At 35.3% G+C, this 25,392-nt stretch overlaps 1 protein-coding gene across 1 annotated transcript in view; it reads left to right on the top strand.

The window, feature by feature from the left end:
* Nucleotides 1-25,392, top strand: part of LOC128588339 (bifunctional heparan sulfate N-deacetylase/N-sulfotransferase 4) — a 295,881-nt gene that overhangs the window by 126,617 nt on the left and 143,872 nt on the right. The gene's annotated exons all lie outside the window — the stretch shown is intronic.

Raw genomic sequence — 25,392 nt, 5'->3', positions numbered from 1 at the left:
TTGTACCCTCAATGAATCCCCAACAATAAAAAAAAAAAAAAAAGAAAACAGCCACTGTTTTAACAATTATTTATTAGGCAACTAATATACACCCAGTTCTATTGTTACTGAACTCACAAAAGCATTCTGGCCTGGGCCTGACCATTGCCCAGAAAGTCAATTACTGAGACAATAAGGATTGTCAAGGAAGAAAGAAAATTTATTATAGGTGACATTACCTGGGAGATGAGAGAATTGCCTCTAAATTCATCTCTCTGATGAATTAGGGGTAGGAGTTTTTAATAAGGAGTCCAGGAAAGTGGCTACCTTTATTGGGGCAGATTGCATTGAAACCAGCATGTGCAGGGGGTCTGATTAAAAGGTCACAGGTTAGCGGTGGATGGTGAGACTTAGCAGGCAACAGGTCTCATTCAGAAGTCAGAGGGTATGATGGGTATTGAGTCTTGGCACTGTTATTCTGGAAAGGGTCTGCTGTTCCTAGGTGACATTTCAAAAGGTTAAAGGGTATGTTAAACAAAAGAAGACAATGTTCTGGTCATTGAGTCTTACTAGTCTGGGATTTCAAAGCATAAGAAAGTTACAAGGAAAACGAGTATGGCAGGGGTGACATTTTGTGTTTGTTTATAGAGCTAATTATACTTTGTTGAAGGATGTTGTAAAAATAAAGTGCACTACTTGGTCCCATCCCAGAATGAGTTTGGAATATTGTTATACACATAGTATATAATAATTATCTTAGAGTTTATAATCATTATATAGTAAAAATTACCTAATGAAGGGAGCCAGTGTTCTTTGGCACTCAAAACCAGGATAAGGCTCTGGATGTCAAAAGCTAAATGAATTTGTTGGGAAATATTTGACAGATTACTTATTTATATATAAAATAACAGATATTAGAACAAGGAGCAAGACAAGCCGTGATAGTCCAGAGTGTTCTCTATAGCATCACTCAAATGGGCCCATCAGCTTCAATCATTCTCTGGGCCCCTGTGCTGAATAATAAAATTCCTAGGGGATAGTCTGGTCAGCCCAGTTTGAGTGCATGCTGCCCCCTTGGCCAAGGCAGCACAGGCCTTAAAAGTCTCACCATGACTTCATGCAATATAGGACAATCAGAGCGCTACTACCATTAAAAAGGGAAATTAATCATTGACAGGAAAAAGTAAAAATGATTGCTCTAAGAAGAAAATCAATGCTATGGTCTGAATGTTTGCATCTCACCAAAATTAATATGTTAGAATGCTAAACCCTGAGGTGATAATATTAGGATATGAGGTCTTTGGGAAGATGATTAGGTCATGAAGATGGAGCCCCCCTGAGTGGAACAAATGTCCTTGTAATAGAGCCCCAGGAGAGCATACTGAGCTCTTCCACCATGTAAGGGCATAGTTCAAAGATGCTGTCTGTGAACCAAAAAGAGTGCTTTCACCAGAGACCAAATTTGTCATTGCCTTGATCTTGGACTTCTTAGCCTCCAGAACTGTAGGGAACAAATTTCTCTTCTTTAAAAGCTAGCTGGTTTATGGTAGCAGCCAGAATGGCTAAGACAATCAAAGATTAGGACAGGTAGAGGATTTTAATGAAAGCTTCAGGGAAGACATAGACCTTTAAGGACAGAAAAGCTTGGAACACTTAAGTGTACACAACTTTTACAGAAAGAAGTGAGAAGTTTTGCATGAAATTAGCATCATACGAAGGACTATGGACTGCTACCAATGAAGACAAATGATTACGTTTTTGCCTCCAGTATTTCTAGTTTTGTTTTGTTTTCTTTTTTTAACCATTGGCAATCTCCATGGAACTATGTTTAAACACACTCCTTCCTGCATACATGAAAAGGGTCTCAAGATACATTAAATTTTGTTGTAGCTCTGTGATTTATCACCATTAGTTTATTAGTGGAGATGTTTGATTTCTCCACTGCCATCTAAGAAACAGATATTCTCCTGAGGCAATCTATATGAAAGAAAAAAGATTAAATCACTTGGAAATTAGGTAAAATGTTAAAATAAAAAGACCTTGACTTTTTTCACATTGTCTGTAATTTATGTCAATTATCCTCATTTTATCATTCTTTTCAATTAGCATAATAGTTAAATCTGGTTCTCCTATTGTTGCATGATACACCTGCCATATTTTAGAAGTAAATGTAATTAAAATATAGCTTTTAGACAATTATCAAATTTCATATTTTAAAATACGTACTTTCATATTCTATGTCATTAGATTACAACATAGAATGGCTGGTTCATGATGGTTGATGAAAGATTCAAAGTGTATACTCTAATTATATATTTTAAGGATGTTCTTGAAAAATAGTAAAATTGCTACTTAAACAAAGAAATTTTCTTGATAATTATAGGTCTTTTTATTGATCACCCCTACCAAAAGCCTTCCAAGCACACCAACTACAAGTTTACTAAGTATCTCATTAGGATCAGGAGGTATTATACACCTCCTGGCAGCCCTCTATGTTTTAGAGTAATATTCCTGGAAAACCTCTGTGTGTTTGCCTAGAAAATAAATTCCACCTTCTTAGCAAGAAAAAAAAAAAGAAAGAAAGAAAGAAAGAAGAAAGAGAAAACCCTTCAAAATGTTTTGCTATTTCATGAACTTCGAAAACTATCATTTCTTTACATTTTTTATTCTTCAAACCTTGCCTCTATTTGGCAAAGTTATATGTTCAGTATGAATTTGTTAAATGAGTGAGTATTCAGATAGCAATTAAATCACTTGCTTTTAGTGAGCACTTTCTGTGTGACAGGAATCAATTCTAAGAACTTTCTAAGTAGCTTCTGAATTATTTCTTACAAGAAACAAGTAGATATGACTATGTCTTATTTTATAGATTATGTAGTAGAATTGAGAGGTGAAGAATAATCCCAATGCTCATGTTACTAGTGTATAATAGACCAAGATACAAATCCAGAGAACCAACATTGGCCCCCAACTGCCGCATGCCCGCTGTTTTGCTTTGGGGCAATATACTTAACCTCTCTGAGTCTTGGTTTCATCAATTGTGAAATGAAGTAGCCTAACTTGTATTTGTGCAGATTGAATTAGTTAATACATACATAATGCTTAGAACAGTGTATAAAAAATGCTCAGTATAGTTTTTATTACCTGTTAATTTCTACAAAAGCACAACTTAATAGGCACATTTACAAAAGTAAGAAGGTGATTACATATACTGATGAAGCAAAAGAATAAAGAAAAGATACAGGAATATATTTTCATTAATAAATATTCATAAAGTACTTAGTGCAAATGAAAAAACATGCTAAGCATCGGTCACATAACAGTAAACAAAACACACCTGGACCCTGCCTTCGTGAAACTTACTTTCTCCATCTTTGTGATTATGATCAGAGATAGACAAGATACATTCTCAGCTTGACCCAAAGCTTAGGCCATACAATGGAGGACGTAGCCAATTATGCTTTATTATGAAGCTAGGTTGATGAAGTGAATCCTCTGAGAAGGGCAAGTGAAATTTACTTTTTTAACTTAATTTTTATTAAATCATAACTGTATACATTTATGGAGTACAAAGTCATGATTTGATACACATTGTGGAATGCTTAAATCACACTAATTAATATACCCATCATCTCATGTACTTATTTTTGTGGCACGACGTTTATAATATGCTCTTAGTTGTTTTGAAATGTACCCTGGCATTGTGTTTTCCATCCAAAGCCCAAAACAAAAAATGCCATGAGGCAATTTCCTTGGTAAATAGAGGCAAGGCCAACCACAAACTAATCTATTGATGAAACTTGCTGTTAAGTTAGAAAAAGAAAGCTTCTGAACACAAAACTATAGTCAGACCTTCTTATCAGCAGTGTCACTTCAATGATGCATTTGAGAGCAACGAGGCTTAAAAGCCTGAATTCTAGCACTTATAGTATGAGACTGCTTTTAATTCTTGCCTAGTGTCCACTTTCTCCTAGAAACAATGTTTCCCTAAAGCCTTCATCAAGGAGGTGAGATAAGTGCTGCACCAGAGTCTCTGCTGCCCAGGGAATAGTTAATGGGGTTGTACAGTACACACCATGACCTCCGTTTCTCCGTGCGTTGGGGAATCCATTTTCAACTTGGATTCTAAGCTGGAAGTTATTCTTTCCATTAAAACAGATTCTTTAAAAGCCTCCATCATACCCACAGCATGCAAGAAACAGCTCATGTTTAGAAGAGGCTGTAGGGATAGGATGTTTGTTTGGGGGGTAGACAAAGGAAAAGTTAGTGTGAAGCAGCTGTTCTTGTATTTAGCAAAGCAAATACAAAGTTTGTGGACAGTTGCAAGAATTCTGAAATTACAGGACATGACCGGAAAATAAGCAAGGGATAAGGAAGAAATGATTAATCCTTGAGTCTTCTAAGTGCACAAATCCAGTCCAAAGCCGAACGGTTCCATTAGCCACACTACTTAGAAGTCATCATCAGTGGAGGGAAACCAAAGATGAGTACCACAACACATCGTACATGCGTGTGTGTCATAGACTGCGTAGAATTTCCAAGATAGTGTGTCATTTCCAACAAATCCTTTAATCCTCTTAAAAAAGATGCAAGTTTAAAACCTCTAGAACCAGGGGGAATTATTTGTCTATTAGTATGAGGATTTTGATGGTTGGAGTGAGTGAAAAATAATGTCATGTACATAATTCTTTTACAAAGCGTCATATTTCTCTCTGTGTGTATTCAGCAAACTAATGGAGTATTCATTTCAATGTATTACCTTAGGTTCTGTACTATAGATGAGGCATCATGACATTTATGTAAGAAATATCAAGATAACTAAAACTTAGGTCCTTCCCTCTAAGGCCTTACTATGTTGTAGGAAATTTGGAAATATTTCCCAAAAAACAGCTAGACAAAACTGAATTTCATTGACATAGCTTTACTTGGATGTAATATTTATTCTTACACATGCAGATTACTAAGCATCAACGTGAGGTTGTTTTCTACTTTACTAAAAAAAAAAAATCCGTCACAAAACAATTAAAACAGTGACCTGCTTCACACTCTGCAGAGCTGTGTGTATAAATTCTGGATCATATTACCACCTATTTGACATTTATATTTTTCCTTAAGGAACTTGGGGAGCGTGTCTTCATTTTTCCCTTTGTCCTCTATGGATGACTAAACAGCATAGAAGAAGTAGAAAGAAAATAATATGAAAAGAAGAATTTCTTTTCTAATGAAGACTCAGGAAAACATCATGGAAAATTTGGATTTGTAAGTGGATGAGGAGGAAGAATCATATTTTGTGATACAGCTGTGGCAGAAGCAGAAAGTATCCCATATAAGCAAAAGCTCAGAAGTCGGAAAACGAATCTCATTTGCTGAACAACTTACATTATCAGCCTGGCAAATGGGGGAAATGTGAGGAAGTGAAACAGTTACAAAACTCCATCCATGGTGCAAACATTTGAGCATCTAAAGACAGCGTGGCTAGGCCAGCTAGCTGCAGTGTGGGCACCTCAGGTGCCTGTTCAGTAGAACTGCCTGCAGCATCATTGATTTTTAAGTATTCATTGGAGTAAAGGCAAGTAGTTATTTCTTCTAAACATGACTATTACTTATTTCTCATTTTGGTCTATGAGGCCATCTATGAACACATGAAAGAGGAACTCTCCCGAGTCATTTTCTAATTTAGCCTGGATGAAGAGCAGCATACTGGCAAGTAATTTGAGCTCTCTATTTAAACAAGCTGAGGGATGCATACTGAATGAAAATTAGATTTTTAATATTGGTCTTGCTTAAATAACCTAAGGAGTTTGTCATAATAAAAATGAGGTGTTTTTATTTGATTCTGGGCTGATCATCCTTCTGACAGGTACAGGAAGGGGGCTTGGGCTTGATACAGAAAGCAAGTGCCTCTGAAGCTGAGCTGAAACATGGGAAACAGAGAGATAATCAGCTAGCCCTTAATAAAAATGCTTCTTGCCTATTTCTATTATTGAAACATGCCCTTATCTTGAAAAGTTATCCTCAGACAAAAAAAAAAAAAAAAAAAAAATTGGAATTAGACACCAGTAGCAGTATAGCGTAGTAGGAACATGGGGAATCAGAAAACCCGGATTCTGATCTTTATGATGAGTTTCTCTGAGGAGTTTGAGTAAACTTATGACTATTCTAGTTTTCTGTTTCTTTATAAATAAAAATATACAGAAAGAAGATGATGGTCAAAAGTCATTTCCTTTATATCTCATTTCTTTAAACTAAGTCTTGTTATTCTCATTTTAAGGATAAGAAGACCAATGTTCAGAAAACTTGTTTGCCGGTCAGTGAAAAATCCAAGTTTCTACCTTACATATTTATAGCATTATCATTTTATTACATATCAAAAAACAGTTAAAATATTTTGCATCATAAAAACTTATAGTAAGATTTTTTTTTTTTGTAGAGACAGAGTCCCACTTCCCTCGGTAGAGTGCCGTGGCCTCACGCAGCTCACAGCAACCTCCAACTCCCGGGCTTAAGCGATTCTCTTGCCTCAGCCTCCCGAGTAGCTGGGACTACAGGCGCCTGCCACAACGCCCAGCTATTTTTTGGTTGCACTTCAGCCGGGGCTGGGTTTGAACCCGCCACCCTCGGTATATGGGGCCGGCGCCCTACTCACTGAGCCACAGGCGCCACCCTTATAGTAAGATTTTTAAAAGAAATTTGTTAAAAGCAAATGCACAACATTAAAAATAATTAAAAGCAAAAGCATTCCAATTAAAATTAATAATTGGGAGGATCATTTTGGTGAATTCAAATAAAATTCACACAGAAATATCAGGACTGTTCAACATAATTTAGGCTCTGACCACGTTTGGTGGTCTGGAGAGAGTGCACTGGGCAACACGAAATGACGATACACTTGTGTCTAATTCAGAAGCTTGTTCAAGTTGACATTGTGTTTCAATGCCAGAATGTCAGTATTTAACGATAATAGCTATTTTATACAAAAGAGATATCAAAATGCTTTCATCTTTTGTTACATCTGAGTGAAGACAGAAGAGGTAGCAATTTATAGAAAATGAGTCGGGAGTATATACTATTATGAATTTAATCGCTTAACTCAAATAAAGATATGTATCAATATATCACTGTATTTTATTTACTTTGCTACCTTCACAAGTCCCACAACAGTGATAAGACAGTTTTGGTTAGGGCGGCGCCTGTGGCTCAAAGGACTAGGGCACCGGCCCCATATGCCAGATGTGGCGGGTTCAAACCCAGCCCCGGCCAAAAACTGCAAAAAAAAAAAAAAAAAAAAAAAAACGTTTTGGCTTCATTTCATTATATCATTAAATGGACAGTTTATAATTGTATCACTTCCTGCTCAGATTAGGTGAAGTTAGTAAAAATGAGGAACAATAACTTAAAGGCTTTTTGAGGACTGGAGGGGAAGAGGTGTTTGAATGAGAGAAGCCAGTTTGACATATATTTCCATCTCTAAATTGATACTGTGGTCCCACTCTGATGATCTGTCATAGTTACAAATCAGACAAAATTTCAGAGACTGCTTAAAGTGACCTATTCCCAGAAAGCAGGTAATTCATTCAGGGATTTATCATGTGCTGCTTAAGACATCTGTGGAGATTTTATGGTTTTTTTTCCATCAGCTTGTCATTTTCTGTTTAGTTAATCATGAGTACCTAGTTAGTTCTGGCTTATTGATTAATTAACAGGAAAATGAAAGCTATTAACTTTTTCTAAAACCTCAGGGGATGAATTTTTCACAAGATGAAGGTGTTCTTAAAATTGCAGTCTGTTCGTCTTGTATTGTATGATCATCTAACGCTGAAGGCGCTTATAACCAGGCTATATGCAGTGGCTCAGTCACTAAGGAAACAGTACGTATCTGCGAACGATTCCCCAGTCGTCTAAGTAAACTGACAGTGATTACATTTGCACTGGGAATGTCCTCACCCTGGGGATGTGAACGTGGAGCACCCAGCGCCTGGTAATTGATTTCCATCAGTCCCACACGCTGCTGTCCTTCACGCCTTGGGTATTTATTGAACACACTGTGTTCCAAGCACTGTTTTAACCTCATGGAATCCTTTAGGGTACAAAGAATGAAGGATTCTCTACTTTTATTCAAGTGGCTGAGAAAAAGATAGTTAACATATATAATAAATAAGCAAATTATACAGTACATTAGAAGGCATGAAGTCCTTTGGAGAATAAAATGTGGAGCAGGGTAAGGAGTTGAGTGAGATTGGAGGAGGCTGCAATATTAACAAGCTGCGTCAGGGTTGGGCTTTGGAGTAGGGAAAATGTAACAAAAGTCTCAAAGGACGTGCCAGGGTTAACCTTACACGGCTTCAACAAAGCAAACACCTGTTTTTCTATGTGAAAATAAGAAAATCATTATTAGCCAACTATAAACTACTCAAAGTAAACAATTATCTAAAATGAAGGAACATAGATACCTCACCTTTGAAAGGCAAACTATGCTTTTCTTTTTTTTTAATGAAGAGTTTCCTTTCAAGAAAAAAAGATTTTAGTTGACTTTAAATATATATCTCTATTTATCTATCTATATCTTAATAACATTGTTTTCAACAACATATTCTATTACTTATTGAAAATTAATGTCTTAAAGAAGAAGAAATCTGTTAATATGTTCCTAACAGAGACTAAGCCCGAGCGGACACAGAGGTTGCCGTACCTTGGGAGATTTCATATTAAAGACTGAAAAAAAGGGAGAGAGATTTGAGGTAAAGCTAAATAACCCAAGCATATGTACACTTCCTTTCTTGGAACTAACCTGGCACCTGCACGACTTCAAGTGATTTCTTTGCTTAATAGGAACGGTAATAATGGGTCAATTCACTCTTACTGAAGCCTCGTCATGTACCTCATCACTCCCAAAATGTCTGCAAGGAAACGATGATAATATTCCCATTTTACACATGAAGTTAAGAAGCAAACGTGGTAAGTAGTATGGGGGAGACAGCTAGTTTTTGGACCCACACTTTTTGACTCCAAAACCTGAAATCTTCACTGCTGTGTCATGCTGACGTCTACAAGTACTTTTGACCAGTGCTACCCCCGTGTGGGCTGAAAGTAATGCAAGCCCTTGGTATACAGGGAGAGAAGAACATGTTCACTGAGAGTAAGAAAGGTAGTGGCCTACAGCAATATTTGGTAGGAATCCACCCTGACGCCTCACTAAGCTGCACCCCAGTCAGGCTTCTATCTGAGACCACACGTCCAGCACCCTGAGAGGGAGGATGGGAGGCTCACAGTGAGCAGGGTGGATCCTAGCAACCTCACTGCTCCCTCTCAGACCATGGCTACCTACTAGAGTTTATGAAATAATATAAAGGCAATTGCTCACTTTGGGATCTAGTAATAGTTTGACTAGATTAATTCACACAGAAGAAGTAATTTGAAAAATCTTCCTGCTGAGTAAACAAGGTACTGATAATTCAAACACAAATGACCAAATATGTGCCAGAAGGGCAGCAGGAAAAGGGTCCAGCTGGCAGCTTTTCCACTTCCTTGGTGCCCATGGTCAGTCAAGTCACAGTCCAGATTTCAAATGAGGATATCTGATCAGATCCAACCTTGTCAGTTATTTATATTCCTTTCGGCTGAAGCCCTATACTTCTTGTTAGCACACAGTGGGTATTATGCTGTTAACAAATAGAATAAAGTATTAAAAATAGTGTTCATTTCTATTTTGCATGTAGTATTAACTACGTAAATGATTAAAAGTGTACAAATATGTGATTTATAGAAATTATTATTCACATATTAGAAAGGCATTCTCAAAATATTTGCTATGGGGCGGCGCCTGTGGCTCAGTGAGTAGGGCGCCGGCCCCATATGCCGAGGGTGGCGGGTTCAAACCCAGCCCCGGCCAAACTGCAACAAGAAAATAGCCGGGTGTTGTGGCAGGCGCCTGTAGTCCCTGCTGCTCGGGAGGCTGAGGCAAGAGAATCGCGTAGGCCCAAGAGTTGGAGGTTGCTGTGAGCCGTGTGACGCCACGGCACTCTACCCGAGGGCAGTACAGTGAGACTCTGTCTCTACAAAAAAAAAATATATATATATTTGCTATGGTTTCAAGGCCACAGATCTAGATCATCAAAACAATTTATGTTACAAGTGGTAATGGACATTTATCATAAAATAACATTAGTTTACTGCTGTATTAACTTACAAATTAATGGGAATATGTGTTGGTACTTGCAACACTAAATAATATCCTTAAATGTCTGAATAAATCTTAGTGTTTCAAGCTTAGTTATAAATGAATTTTTCTTTCCTTCCTTAAATGGTTTTATTTAGTAGATATGTGTGGGTTTATGTAAGAATATGTTTCATTGATTTTCAGGCTACTTTAACTCAAACAAAATACTTAATTCTTTCCTTTAATTTTAATATCTTTCTCAATAAGCTCCCAATGTTCTCAGCTCAAAGCTTTCTCTATTTCCTTGCTATTTCTTGGCATATAAATAATTTGACAAAACCTGTGTTTTCTTCTTGTGCAAGGCATTTTCATTTGTCCCTTCCTCCCTATTCATTGTCACCACCATCTATGCTCTTAAATTCCATGAGGGCACTATTTTGATAAATTGTTTTTTACTGGTCTCCCCGTCGTGTCCCATCTCTGCATAACAGCTATGATCCAGCTGTTCACTTTTGCCGATTACTCTAATTTTAAAGATTAAAGCTTTTTGAGGAGGACTTCTTTCCATTTCTCCTCAAAAACAAAACATGAATTAGCTACATTAACCCACCTGTCTAACAAAACTTTCTCTCCCATATCCTTTGGTATGTTGTCTGGGATAAAGTAATTACCATATACCATGCTTCTTTTGAATGTTCATTGTATTTTGCCAAGAAAAGACTTAAAATATTTGGTTCTGCTTTTTATTATAATCTGATGCAAGTTTTCCTTCATATGGTCTACCCTTAAGGGGTTTCACATATTTGCTTTTATTCCTAGAAACTTCTATAATATTCACATGTTCATAAGGACTCAAAAATATTACTTCATAGGTAAAAGTACTCTAAAACAATGCAGTATTTTTCTGGTTATTTAAAGTGGACTTTAGCGTATCTCTGTGACTTAGATACACTAATATCCTGTACCTGTCAAATTGATCAGTATATTTCAGAAAACATCACCCAGTAGAAAATCCCTACATAAATATATTGAAGCTACATGGACAAAAAAGTGAAGGCGACTTAATGGCATTTCACTTTCTCAGAGTATATTTTTATAGCTAGATATTCAAATCGTAAGTTAGTATTTAGTGCAATCCAGTTCTCACAAAACAGAGAAGAAAGAAAGTGAAATAAAATTTGCAAAAACTATGCATTCTCTTCTCCACCTTTTCCCACCTTTTTTTTTTTTTTTCTTTTTTGGCACTAGGTCAAATTTTGCAGTTTGTTCAAAGATCTGTTTAAAATGAGTTTAATATAAGCTTCCCTAATCAACATTACACTACACTACTCTTTCCTTAATTTGGGTTCTTTATGCATTTGCATCTAACTGTTTCTCTTATAGCCTCCCTTTCCTTCAAGGCTACCTTTTAAACAGTTTTATTTTGTTTCTTTAAAAAAAAAAATAGTTGAGTGTAGGAAAAATTACTTGTATTTATTTCAGTTTCTGTTAAATCATGGAAGAGTTCTAAGTATGTACTAAGATTACATAAATACAAGTTTTATTGAATAGTAATTTTTTTCTACCTGATTTTTCTACCTGATTTTGGGTGGGATACCATATCCAGAAAGTCAGATGTTCTTTTAGGACCTTACATAAATGTGTTTTTAAAATTTAAAATTTGGCCAGATATCTGGCCAAATATCTGGGTTAAGTATGGCCTTGGAAAATGGAATAAGTATTTATATATAATACTTTTCCAAGTATGGCCTTGGAAAAATATGTGCATCATTATACACATACTTTTAACAATTTCTTTAAGATTTGCCAATGGAGAGTGTTCTTAGAAAAGAAGATACAGAATGTATTTGACTACTTGTGAATTATAAATCAATTTGCATGTTGGGTTAAAGTGGCATGAACAAAGTTCTTTCTTTTGTATGTTGGGTTAAAGTGGCACGAACAAAAGTTAGAAAAGCAGTGTCCTTAAGGAGTTAATTCTGTAAGGACAAGGATGCAACTTTAAGTAGAGAACTACTTAGCAAAGGATAAATACATACAGAATTCATACAATGCTTGTATAGACAGCTGACTTTATCATTTGGCTTCAAAAGACAGAAGCTAAAATATATTTTAAATTTATTTCTCTGTCAAAAAAAAGATTGAAGGAATACCTACATTCTCCAACAAAAATAGATATAAAGGCTACAGAATATGTACCCATTAGAAAGCATCAGATCAAAATACAAATGGAAACAGCACTACACTCTATGTCTTATTCCTCCACTTACCACTACCTGTAAAGCTAGTCTTATTTAAAGCATAAATAATAATTATAAGGCTGGAGGGTGATGCAACACCCTAATAAGTTTAGGGCCTACCCTATTTTCCACAAATAAGGAAATATCATTAAGAGATGAACTATTAATACAGTTTATTGTTCAAATAAATGAAATCTAAACTTTTAAAATTGGGTCCAATTTAATAGTTAACATCCACCCAGATGTAATTACTATATTTAATAGACCTATAGAATCCTGGCTTATAAGTAAGAATAATGATAAGAACTATTTAATACCTCAGCTAAAATTTCAAATAGAATATGGATTCTTTGCAATATGAGTGTCATCTCTTGATTTGACATTCTAAGAACATACTATCTATGGCACAGCATGAAACTATAGTATAAATACACACATACACATATATAATACATATATATATATAATTATTTAAACACCATTTCATTTTATGAGTTTTAACTCCCTCTTTTGGACTATTGAATTCTGGAAGTGAAGTTACTATATTCTTTAAGGAAAACATACAGATCTCAGATAAACTATTTACAGTAGATAACTATCAGTAAATAGATGATGCTACTTACACCTTAGAGCTAGATTTCCCATGGGAATTATGAGCAACAACAGATTTGAGAGTCTTTTATACAATCCAGCAATGACTCTCCTTGGTGTTTACCCAAATGAGCTGAGAATTTATGTCTTTACAAAAACGTGCACATGAGTGTTTATTTCAAAACTTGTAAGCAATCAAGTTGTTCTTTAATAGGTCAACAAATGCAAGACAAACTATGGTACATCCATACAAAAGAATATCATTCATCAACACAAAGAAGCCTCCAAGCCACGAAAGAACATGGAGAAAACTTAAATGAATGTTGCTAAGTGAAAAGAGACCAATTGTAAAAGGTTCCATATTAAAAAATTCTCACTAAATGACATTGTAGGAAAGGTAAAAGTGTGGATACAATGAAAAGATCAGCAACCAGCAACTGGCAGTTGTTGGGGAAAAGGGACAGGATGAACAAGGAGCACAGGAGATTTTTAAGACAGTGAAACTACTCTACATTCTAAACACATTCTAGTTATCTACATGTCATATGATGCAACAATAGTGGATATATGACAACCTACATTTGTCCATAGTCATACAATGTACATTTACCCAATTATCTGTGGGTAATTGGTTCCAGGATCCCCACACATTCCAAAATCCATGCATGCTCAAGTTCCATAGTCAGCCCTGCAAAACAGGATATGAAAAGTTACCACTCTTTATCCAACACGAATATTTTATTTTCTATCTGCATTTGGTTACAGATGTGCAATTCCTTTTTAAAAAATTTTTTTTTTATTTTTTAGAGACAGAGTCTCACTTTATCACCCTCAGTAGAGTGCTGTGGCATCACAGCTCACAGCAACCTCCAAATCCTGGGCTTAGGTGATTCTCTTGCCTCAACCTCCCAAGTAGCTGGGACTACAGGTGCTCACCACAATGCCTGGCTATTTTTTGTTGTAATTTGGCCAGGGCTGGTTTGAACCCAGCACCCTCAGTATATGGGGCTAGAGCCCTACTCACTGAGCCACAGGCTCCACGTTTGAAAAAAATCCTCCTATGGAATTGTGCTGGACCTGCATGGTTTACCCTATGTTGTCCAAGGTCACCTGTACAACACAGAGTGAACTCCAGTGTCAACTGTAGACTTTAGTTAATAAAACTGTACTAACATTCATTCATTTATTGTAGCAAATGTACCATAATAATGTAAAATATTAACAATAGGATGGAAGGGGATGACAGTATATGGAAAGCTGTACTTTCCTACTTAATTTTTCTGTAAACCTAAAATTTCTCTAAAAATAATTAAAAATACCTGCCAGTCTCATAACCAAGAGTGGCCTAAAGAGATATAACAACTAAATGTAATGTATTATTCTGATAGGATCCTGGAATAGAAAAAAGACATTAGGGAAAAACAGAAAAAAAAAACAGATAAAATATGAACTTCAGTTAATAATAATGTATAAAAAAAGAAAATTAAAAAAAATAATGTATTGATATTGATTCATTAATTGCAACAAATGTATAACCCTAAATGTAAGATGCAATAGGTAGAGGGTATATGGGAACTCTCTGTACTACTTTACAATTTTTCTGTGGTTAAGAAGAAAACATGGTCTATTGATTCTATACTTTAAGAATAATGCTAGTAACATAAAAAGCACATACTAGATTTCACATATTAATATAGTCATTGAAAGCATATATCTAAATAATAATAAATTATTCAAAAGTTTCATCTTAATTATAAAGTAACACATTATAGTATAAGATTTAAATAATGCACATGGAAAATGTGTATGTCATCAGAGCAAAATGAAAATATTTTCTTTTTAATCTAACTATATTATTTGGTAAATTAAACACATCATTTAATTATTCTGCTCAAATCTCTTGTTTTCATTTATATTAAACTTTCATGAGTAGCTAGTTGTTCATATTCTCTGTTTTGATAGGACTATACATTATTGAAATTTCACCTTTCTCCTGCAGTTAGAGGGACACATTGCCTGCAAATGCAGATAACAATTGATATTCCTAGGAACCATAAATATCACAGTTTTGCAACTACTTTCATCTGATTATCCAGTACATAGTCTTATTACTAATGCCGGGTCCCCTTTAAATGATTAAAAAATAGTTCCCCCCCAAATATTGATTTGCCTTTGTTTTACTTTCTGTGATAAAATATTTGAGAATAGTTTTACTTGGCTCGATTAATATGGCATCTGTTCTCATCCATAACTCATTCGTCATGCAAAAGAGAAAGCTTGCTCCTGCAGTGGTATTGATCCACAGGGCCCTTTTGGTTAGAAGTAAAGCCTCTTTAATTACTTTGGCTGACTTTCATCTTTTACAAAGTCTTAGGCACATTAGCTATCATGTTGTAGTGTTCTCATTTGTCTCCAATTTAGATGCACCTCCGTCACGAGAGATTGATTGACTGTCTGTATTCTTGAGAAACCAGGGCCTACCCAGTTTATAGGAACTCTGCTTAGCTCAGAAACCCAAAAGAGCTTTCTCTCAGCTTCTCCTAGGGTTTGATAACCTCTTCTCTTTCCTTCGCCAGAGGTGTTTTGACCTTTAATTAAAAGGAAAATTTGTTGTCTTCCTTTCAGAAGACAGCAAATAATGAACTCATTAAAATGAGGTTAGTGTTCAGGCCTTAGAGCAATAAGAGTTGAAGTCTCATTAGCAGCTAACAATGCAGAACACAGCACATAAATAAACGTAATATGGCAGAGCAAAATGCCTTGGTGCATTACATTTGAGCAGAATCAAATGTTTACCGTCGATGATGTCTGGGGCATGAAGTTTTAATGCACTTAATAAAGAAAAGCAAATTGCTTCCTATTACCCATGAAATGGTACCACAGAAATTGCCCCAAAAAGTGTATTATGCAAATGTAAGATATCTTAGTAATTAACAAAGATGCTGTAGGAAAAAAAAATATGTCTTGCTTGATATATGCAACAATTAGGAAGAATAAAGAAAGCTCAAATTCTAAAGGTAATTCTAGATATTGATGTAAAATAATGTAGACTAAGATTTTTTAAAGGCTTTGTGTGATCCATGACCCGAGGTGAGAGATATTTACAATGTCAAATTAAAGAATCAGTTCATGAAATGTCCTTTAGTTGATGAATTTTTTTTAGGAGAGATTCCTTAAGAACTTAGTTAAAAGAGGTATTAATCTTCGTTTACAGAAGTACACAGAATTTTGTTTTCACAAATGTAAACTTTGTCACTTTTTATACTACTAGAAGAGAACAGTTAGTAAAATAATAATTAGGAATTTTATTTCAGCAACATGAATATTAAAACATCTACAACCTACATCACAATATTTATATTAAAAGATACGTAATAATTTGCTTTCCACTGTTTATAGTTTTGCACTGCTTAAACGTTTGTGTCAGTATGATGATGCCTGCACGGATAACTAGTATCTAAAATATTCTTAAATAAAAAAATCACTAGTACAGTACTTTTACATGATTGCTCATTTCATCATCATCTTTTCTCCAAAATGTCTGAGCAAGGCTTTACGTAGATGTAGTCAACCCCATCAATGGCACACTGGGGTTTTTAACGAGATACTTCACTCCTGGAGAATAAAGTAGCTAGTGATTTCCAAACAATATTCCACTGATGCCCCAGATCTGTGAACAAATTCACATTTGAATTCACAATTCAAAACACATTCAGTTCTCTCATAACCTGCATGCTACTTCTCATTTGATATTTAGAATCCTAGAAATTTTACCTCCAAACCATATCCCACATCTGACCACCTTCCTTCCACTTTATCACAAACTTTAAAACATTCATTTCTTAGGCTACCTACGTCTCTCTTCTAAATGTTCCCTTCCTTCTTTTACTTATCTTTCCCAACCCAATCAATTTACTCAGTGGTCAAATACTTAAAGTGTAAATTATAAACATTATATCTCTGCTTCGAAACTCTCTACTGCCTTCTTGTTGTGTCTAACTTACCACACTGCATGAGCAATCTGTGTTTTTATTGTCTGTCTGACTCACTAGAATGTGAACTCCTAACCAAAGATCTTCATTTGTCCAAACCTGAATCTCTGCCTTGTGGAACAGCTGGACTATATTATCTGCTTAAATACCTCTTGAATAGATAAGAACAGTAACATATTTCATTTATTTGAGACTCCTTTTTTTAGGACACAGGGTCTTGCTATGTTGCCCAGGCTGGCCTGGAACTCCTGGGCTCACGTGTTTCTCTCTACTTATCTTCCCAAGTACCTGGGACTACAAATGCCTAACTCCATGCTCAGCTTTTAAGACTCTTAAAAGTTAAATTACCACACAATTTCTTTATGAAAAAATATAAGGTGAGAGATGAATAATGTTCATCACAGAATTCCAAAGGATACTATTACATAGAAAATATTTTAAGTATTGTCTTCTTTTGTTGGGAAATGAAAGATGTACTGACAAACATTACCATGAATGCATTTTTGTTTTTGTTCTTTCTTGAGTATCTCACTGGTTTCCCTTCATCTACAGGGAATCAGAATTGGTAAAATAGTAGAGCTTATCAGATGATGGCAAACCTGCTTTGTCATAAAGGAAATGGTAAGGAGACTTTTAATACAGGGTTCAGTTTGAGGGGTGACAACAAAATCTCACAGCAGTTTTTATTATTCACACTCGTAAGTTTTTTTCAGAGGGAAAGACTTTCTGGAAGGTGATCTGTCTGCAAAGTACAGGAAAAACATGGTCTTAATCCTATGCTGTACCATAGATTTTAATATATTTTTGTTATGGTTTCTATAACCAATTATGAGCTTAAATAATAAATAAGCCTTAAAGCCTCAGGTATATATAAATTGACAGTATATATAAATTGACACATGATTTGATATTTAGCTTTAGAAAATAATTTTTGGGGTACACATTTAAAGATGTATGTATCTGAATCCGTGCTTAAAAATTCTCAACTATATATCATATTAAAAGTTTTGAAAAAGCATATAAAGGTGATCATAAAGATTTGTATTAACCCACACTTATTCAGATATGGTCAAATACACGTGAAAATGTTATTTTGAAACTCAAATTATGTGAAAATGTTATTACAAAACATTTTCATATGCAATATCTATATTACCAATTTTTAAGTGGTACAATATATTAAGTAGGAACTAAGAGACTGCTTGAAAGATTTTTCCCAACAAATGACTGCTGGAGTATGGTTCATAATGAGGATAAAACTTCTGGTATTTACTTAAGATCTATTTGGTTTCTATATATATATTTAGAGAGAGAGAGATTTTTGCAAATAAGCTTTGCTAAATCGAGCTGGTAAACTCATATTTGTTATACTAAATTTATGCTATTATAATGACCACGGTAGAAAAACTCTCTAGTGATCATCATATTTTTACTTCTAATGTCAGCAATAACTCTTTTTTTTAGTAACCAAAATTAAAATGTTTAATTTGATACTTGTAACTTTTAATCCAAATATGACAATAGTTTAATAAAATAATGCTTTTAAAAGGTATCAATTATCTTGTAGTACATGAATAGACTATGCCCTAGTAATAAATAAATTTTCTAAAAAAGTATTTCCTATTAATTCCCCTATTACCACAAATAAATTTAAAAATAGATACCATTCTGATTCATAAATAGGATAGATATATTCTCTGTGGAACACAGAACATGTCTCTGTGTCAGCATGCCACCTGTCCTACGCGTATTGTTAAATATGTAAATACCCAGGAAGGCTAAAGGCTTATTTTTGCTCACATCACTTATAAGAATACCAATTAATTGAGCCATTACTACATATAATTGTTATTACCATTGTCAGAATGCACTCCTTGCATTGGATGAAAGGCCATAGGAGATTAAATTTGAAATGAAAATCCCAAATATCTACCTGCTATCTACAGAAATCCCTTTCTGTAGGGGTGCTTGGACATTTTTGTCCGAGCTATTATGGGAAAAACATGGCTGCCAAAGTATGCTGGGAATCTCTGAAGCCTGTCTTTACAGCCCAAGACTCGAAAACTCTGGCCCAACTTCAGATGTTCCCAAGGTGCATCCACAAAGGAATGGAAAGTTTTATAAAAATGAGAATGGAAAGTATGCTTTATGGGCTCAAGAACTGTTTTGGAACTGCTACAACACTACATGTAATGAAATAAAAATACAGTATAGCTGGTAGGTGAAGATGTTGACGCTGAAAAGATTCCTAATCAAAATATGAGCAGGAAGGGGCAGCGCCTGTGGCTCAGTGAGTAGGGCGCCAGCCCCATATATTGAGGGTGGCCAAACTGCAACAAAAAATAGCCAGGTGTTGTGGCAGGTGCCTGTAGTCCCAGCTACTCGGGAGGCGGCGGCAAGAGAGTCACCTAAGCCCAAGAGCTGGAGGTTGCTGTGAGCTGTGACGGTAAGGCACTCTACCGAGGGTGACAAAGTGAAATTCTGTCTCTAAAAAAAAGAAAAAGAAAATATGAGAAGGAAGTACTTCTAGAAATTAAAGGAGGGAAAATCAACAATTACTGAATATCTTTATTGTAATCCTGCCCTATTATCATACTGAGAGAAAAGATGGAGAATTGGAAATGAAGATAGTCTTCATGAACAAAGGTGGAAACAAGAGTCCTAAGCAAGAATATCAATATTCAATCTTGATTCAGGAGGTGGCTACTTGGCGACTTACATTTTTAAGGCCTAAAATTGGTCTTGGAATAATACTGAAGAATATGTTTTTTATCCTTAAGTAAAAAGTAATTTTGTTTATGAAAATAACTTAATAGTTATTTTAATAATGTTTTAGCAAGATTAAGATGTTCCAAGGAGTATAATATCATGTTTATCAAAAGTATAATTGCTATTTCTAAGTGTATTTCCAGAATTCCAAAATAATAAGGAATTGATTTTAATCTGAAGCTCTTTAGGGCCAACAAATACTGGAATAATGGAATTTTTTTCTTTGTACAAATTACTTGCAGAATACTAATGCAGTTAATTGAATATGCATAACACATTTTATATAAAATCACAGCTATTATATTTTGCCATCTGCATTGCATAATAAATAGGAGACTATATTCAATAGAAGAAGGCATGACCCCAAGAAACACCTCTACCTCTCAAACATTAGCCATTCACTTAATGTTTTTTCCTAAACAAGTGTTTCAAAAACTCAATCAAATGGATGTGGGTGTTGCCAGCTGACAGTTTGAGGGAAAAGCACGAGGTTGTCTTCCTAAAACATTCCCTGTGTTTATGCAACTTGAGAACACCCCCAGGGATGGATGTATGATACAGTGTTTTCTAAGCATTTTGAATATAGAATTATTTTTTCACAGAATTATGAAATGATATAAACCTGATGACCTATGGATCATTGTTTGGAAAACATTCTAATGTAGTAAGGAATTCTTTCACTGGTTATCTCCTCTTAAACAGTGAAATATTTTATGACAATTTAATAAGGAAGTTATGCCAAACTTCCACATTCTGCAGACCTCATGCCATTTCTGAGGATGACGACTGATTCTGTACCCTCTCTGGTGGTTTCCCAAGCAGTAGGAATCGTTTCTAACAAGTGTTCCCTACAGTACCAGAGCCAGGACAATGCATAGGTCACCTTCTAAAGTTCCAGCCTCACACTGAGAGACCAGGACCCCATTCAGTACAGAGCCTTACGGAGAATACCTGCAAACATTTTGAGTAACAAATATCTTAGCTTCTACACTCACCAATAAGGTTTTGACTTTGCTATTTTGCTTTTGTTATGTGTGTATGTGTATGATTCTCTTAGCTATTTTATTCCTTATTATTTCTGAAGCCATCTTTTAGTCATTGAGCTTATAATAACTAATTTCATATCACTATCCCTCAATACATAATTCCTTTTTTATTGAGCAATAAATAATAATAATGATGCAAAAAAGGTAACATTCACATTGTCAGATAACATAGTTCTAATTCTACCTCACTGCTACTCTCTCATTTACTTAAATACTTAGGCCTGTGTAAAATCAGTCATTTTTGTTATTACTATATAAAAAGCTTTTAAAAAAATAACCATGGCACACAATGACTTCTGAAGTTGAAATATGTGTTTATCTTTTTACAACTCAAAATGCGTGTTGGTCATGATAGGGGCTTGGAGGAGCAAATCAAATAGTATAATTGATATTATATTATGCCAGTGGATGAAATAATTCTATTTAAAGAGTCATAATGAGGTCATATTTGATTCCAATTTACTAATTTGATTAGAAATTCCGATCAATTAGGTAGAACATGGGAAACATAGAAACAGACGTAATAGAGAGAAAGACACACCCTAAAATGATCTACATGGAGAAACTAAGGATACAATTGAAAGATAAATTAGGGCTGATAAGAACTGAGCAATATTTTACCCTTCTTAGACTTCGTTTCAACCCAGAAAGAAAACCAGCATTGCAAACAGAAAATAGAAGCAGAAGCTTATGTAACATACTTCCAGAATGGATTGGAGTGGAGGCTCAGAATTCTGTGGAAGGAGATGTCAGGACACAAGAAGAATCTACCCACACCCACTAGGAAGGGAGTCAAAGACACGTTGATCTTTTGCTGATGCAATCAAGTAAAATTTTCGACCCTAGAAATTACTCCAGTTTAATGACTTATGTAACCTTCATTGTGTTCTTGGATAATCAAGCAGAAAACGCAAACCCTTCACATACACGAGTTAACATTATTTTATAAGGTCAACCCGATTTTCAGTTTTTCTCTTCTCTGGATTCCTATCTTTAGTCATCATCAATGTTTAACTTTCCAGTACTCAAAAAGTGCTCCTTGTCGTATGAGACCAGTCCCCTTAGCATGTGTGTTATATCTGCTATTTATTTTTTAATTTTGCCCTCCATCCTGCCCCACAACCTTTTGGACTTTGAGCTCTGTCTTTCCGAGTAGGAGCTACGTGGGGGTTTCAGCACCACACTCGTGCTGTTATGGGGAAGAAGTGCTGAGTGTAGCAGTGGACGTGCTGCTTTGTCCCTCAGCCCTTCCCATGCCACCGAATGCTGGAAATCTAAATCTTTAATGAAGTCTCATGCCACCTCACTCCTCACACCTGTCCATCAACAGTCACACCGTGCACCTCGGCCCATTCCCAGTGCCTCTGGTAGAAGCTCTGCCTTTATTATATCTAACTGGAACTACTGCAAAAACCCCCTCCAAACGTCTTCCTCTTCTTTCTCCAATTGTCCTACAGTTTCCTCTCAGAAACTAGGCAGAGGAATCAATTTAACATGTGCATCACCTTTTATGTCAGCTGAAGTAGACTGTAGTATATTAAGACGATAACAAAGTCACTCCTGACACTGAGCCCTGTTGAACCTGGGGGCCCCTTTGTCTGGAGCAGACACCTCACATTCTCCATTTGAAGACTGGTCTCTTGTTTTTCTTGTTCAGCTGAATGGCATAGCTTTTGTCCCAGAGCAGATTTCAATGATTTCATTGTCTACCCTCTGGAAATGTAGGTACTCTGTATTAATTTTAATAATAGCACATACTTAATTATTTGTATAATACTAATAACAATTATAATTTCATAATTATTTAATTGATTTGCTATGCATATCATCTGAGTGCCTGTAAAGAAGGAAAGGTCCCAGAAATAGAGAACTTGCAATTTTGCTTGTTAGGTACTTTCTAACCCATGAGCCAGAGTAGCATTTTTTAGCCTATCTATATGCATTTTCTTCCCCTTTTGTAAAATAGGATTAATTAAGGGATCATTGGGAGATGTACAGAAATAATTTAGAGTGTTTCTCATCACCTACCACATAGTAAAGGCTCAATAATATTAGATGATTACTGTTGCCATTCACCACTGTACCTAGGTGCCTTTAGTACCTAGAAGAGTGACTAAAACATGAAAGTTCAGTCAATATTGTTTGAATGAATGAATGAATGAATGAATGAAGCAAACAATGGCACAAGGAGGGAAGAGGGCACAGGAGAGTAAACTCTATATTCCTGTCTTCCTGGAGTCTTAAACCAGGGAAGAAAAATGTCAGTGGAATACTTAATGATGGGTGGACACACAGGAGGATAAATTGCTCCAAAATACCAAGGTACCAGGGAGTTTTTGACTCAGCAGATTTTTGTTCAGATTGAGTCTTTCTATACCCCAGATCTTTCTCCCCACCAAAACAAAACAAACGAAAAACAAACAAAAACCACATTTGTTCAAAACTATCATCAGAGGCATTGATTCATTCTTCATTAATTAACTCAGCCACTGATTCCACAATCAGGTTGTTTCATGCGAAATCACTTAGAAGACTTAACATGTTGCATACATTGTTGTTGATTTATAAATTATACCTATTTTCACATTGCATAAAAGTAAAAGTTTATGAGAAAAGAGGGGATTGGGATTGCTTCTAGAGAGAAAGATGAGTAAGAAAAGAGGCAGAAACTATCAAAGGCAAACTTCAAAAGCTTCATACTTTCATCCTGGGTCAGCTCTATTCATCTTCATTTGTACATTGACAAAGTTCATGGAATCCTGAGTCCATTTCATCCTGGGTTGCTACGCAAACTCATTCTAGCGAGACCTGAGGTTATTAAGGTTGGACTGAGTGTTAAGGCAAGCATTGTCAATTTTGGCCTTTTTGTTGTGTTATCGGGGTGGGCTATTTAATCTTTTCAGAAGCAATTTTTTGTATTTGGAAAATAATGATATAAGCATATTCCTTGGATCCCCACAGCAGGATCTAGTTAATATAAATCAAATAGCTTTTTGGGTTATAATAAAAAAATATAATTAAACAGACACTATTACCCAGAGGTATTTGATTTGAAATTTTGAAAATAGAAAGTTACATCAAAATATATATACAATAGAACCTCTGTAAGTTGACCACCCAAAAAACCATAACAAACTGGTTGACATACAAAGGTGGTTAACAGAAGGAATTTGGGTTACTATACTGATATGTAATGTGGTGGATGTCTAGTCTATGCAAAATAGATCAACTTAAAGTGGTCAATCTAGGAAGGTGGTCAACTGTGGAGGTTCTCCTATAAATACATGACTTACTAAGTACACTTAGGCAAAGGGTTGGACTGATAATAATAACCTAAATATTATACATTATATATAAAACCTATATATCTAAAATACTAACTCGATATTTCCCTGAGTGTCATGATGGTAATATGATTATTGTTAAAAATGTATTTTTAGACTCCATCCTATATCCTCCAATTGAGACTCCCCAGAGGATGAGCCTGAGAACAAGTATTTAGCAAATATACCAGTGATTCATTTTGTATATGTGACTTTGAAACACTTATGCAACATTTATTAAAACCAGCTAGAGTGTGTTTATGAAATGCACATTTCTGGGCCCTGTGACAGGCAGACAGAATAATACAAAGTGGGCCCTAGAATTCACAATTTTAGCAATCTTCTCTAGAAATTTCATGCACCGTGAAGTCTGAACAGCGTTGCTCTCTTTAACAGTATTCAGTTACACAGGGGCAAATTTGGACTCGCTTTTTTAAATACTGAGGAATTTGTTAAGAGAAAATTGAATGAAAGTAATTGTTATTAAAATAGTGAATCATTGCTTTTAAAAAAATAAGTTATATATTTATTTCCTTTAATATCCAATCAAGCTACTTAGTATATAAATAGTGCAAGGAAAAATTCAAAGCCATTCATATTATTTTTACTAACTTGCAAATTAATGATGTGTAGTGTCCAAACTCTAAATATATTTTATTCCATCTATATTTTTGAAAGTTAAAGCTTTCCTGCAATTTGTTCAAGTACAAAAAAGTATATTTACACATACATGCTAATTTTTAAGCTTTGCTATCTGACTTTTATCTCAAAGTGAGACATATTATTTCTAGCTCATTATCAAGTCTTTCCAAAATAAGAGGATTTTATGTTAATTTATTCTTAATTTTATATTCATATATTCATTAGAATCTTTCTCTAATAGTTATTCCAATATTTTAGATTTTTCCTGAATTTCAATTCTTTTTTATTTTTCTTCATTTTTATGGTTTAGCAGTCTTCTGTATTAAACGTATTAATATTTTTTATTCTTTTTTTTTTTTTTTGTAGAGACAGAGTTTCACTTTATTGCCCATGGTAGAGTGCTGTGGTGTCACACAGCTCACAGCAACCTCCAACTCCTGGGCTTAGGCGATTCTCCTGCCTCAGCCTCCCGAGTAGCTGGGACTACAGGCGCCCGCCTCAACGCCCGGCTATTTTTTTGTTGCAGTTTGGCTGGGGCTGGGTTTGAACCCACCACCCCAAATTGATTTGTACTAGTTTGCAGTCCCACCAGCAGTGTAAAAGTGTTCCCTTCTCTCCACATCCATGCCAGCATCTGCAGTTTTGAGATTTTGT

The sequence above is a fragment of the Nycticebus coucang genome, chromosome 1 (assembly GCF_027406575.1).
Source record: "Nycticebus coucang isolate mNycCou1 chromosome 1, mNycCou1.pri, whole genome shotgun sequence".
Taxonomy (NCBI): Eukaryota; Metazoa; Chordata; class Mammalia; order Primates; family Lorisidae; genus Nycticebus; species Nycticebus coucang.
The sequence above is the reverse complement of the archived record's forward strand: the minus strand, read 5'-3'. Positions and strand labels throughout refer to the sequence as shown.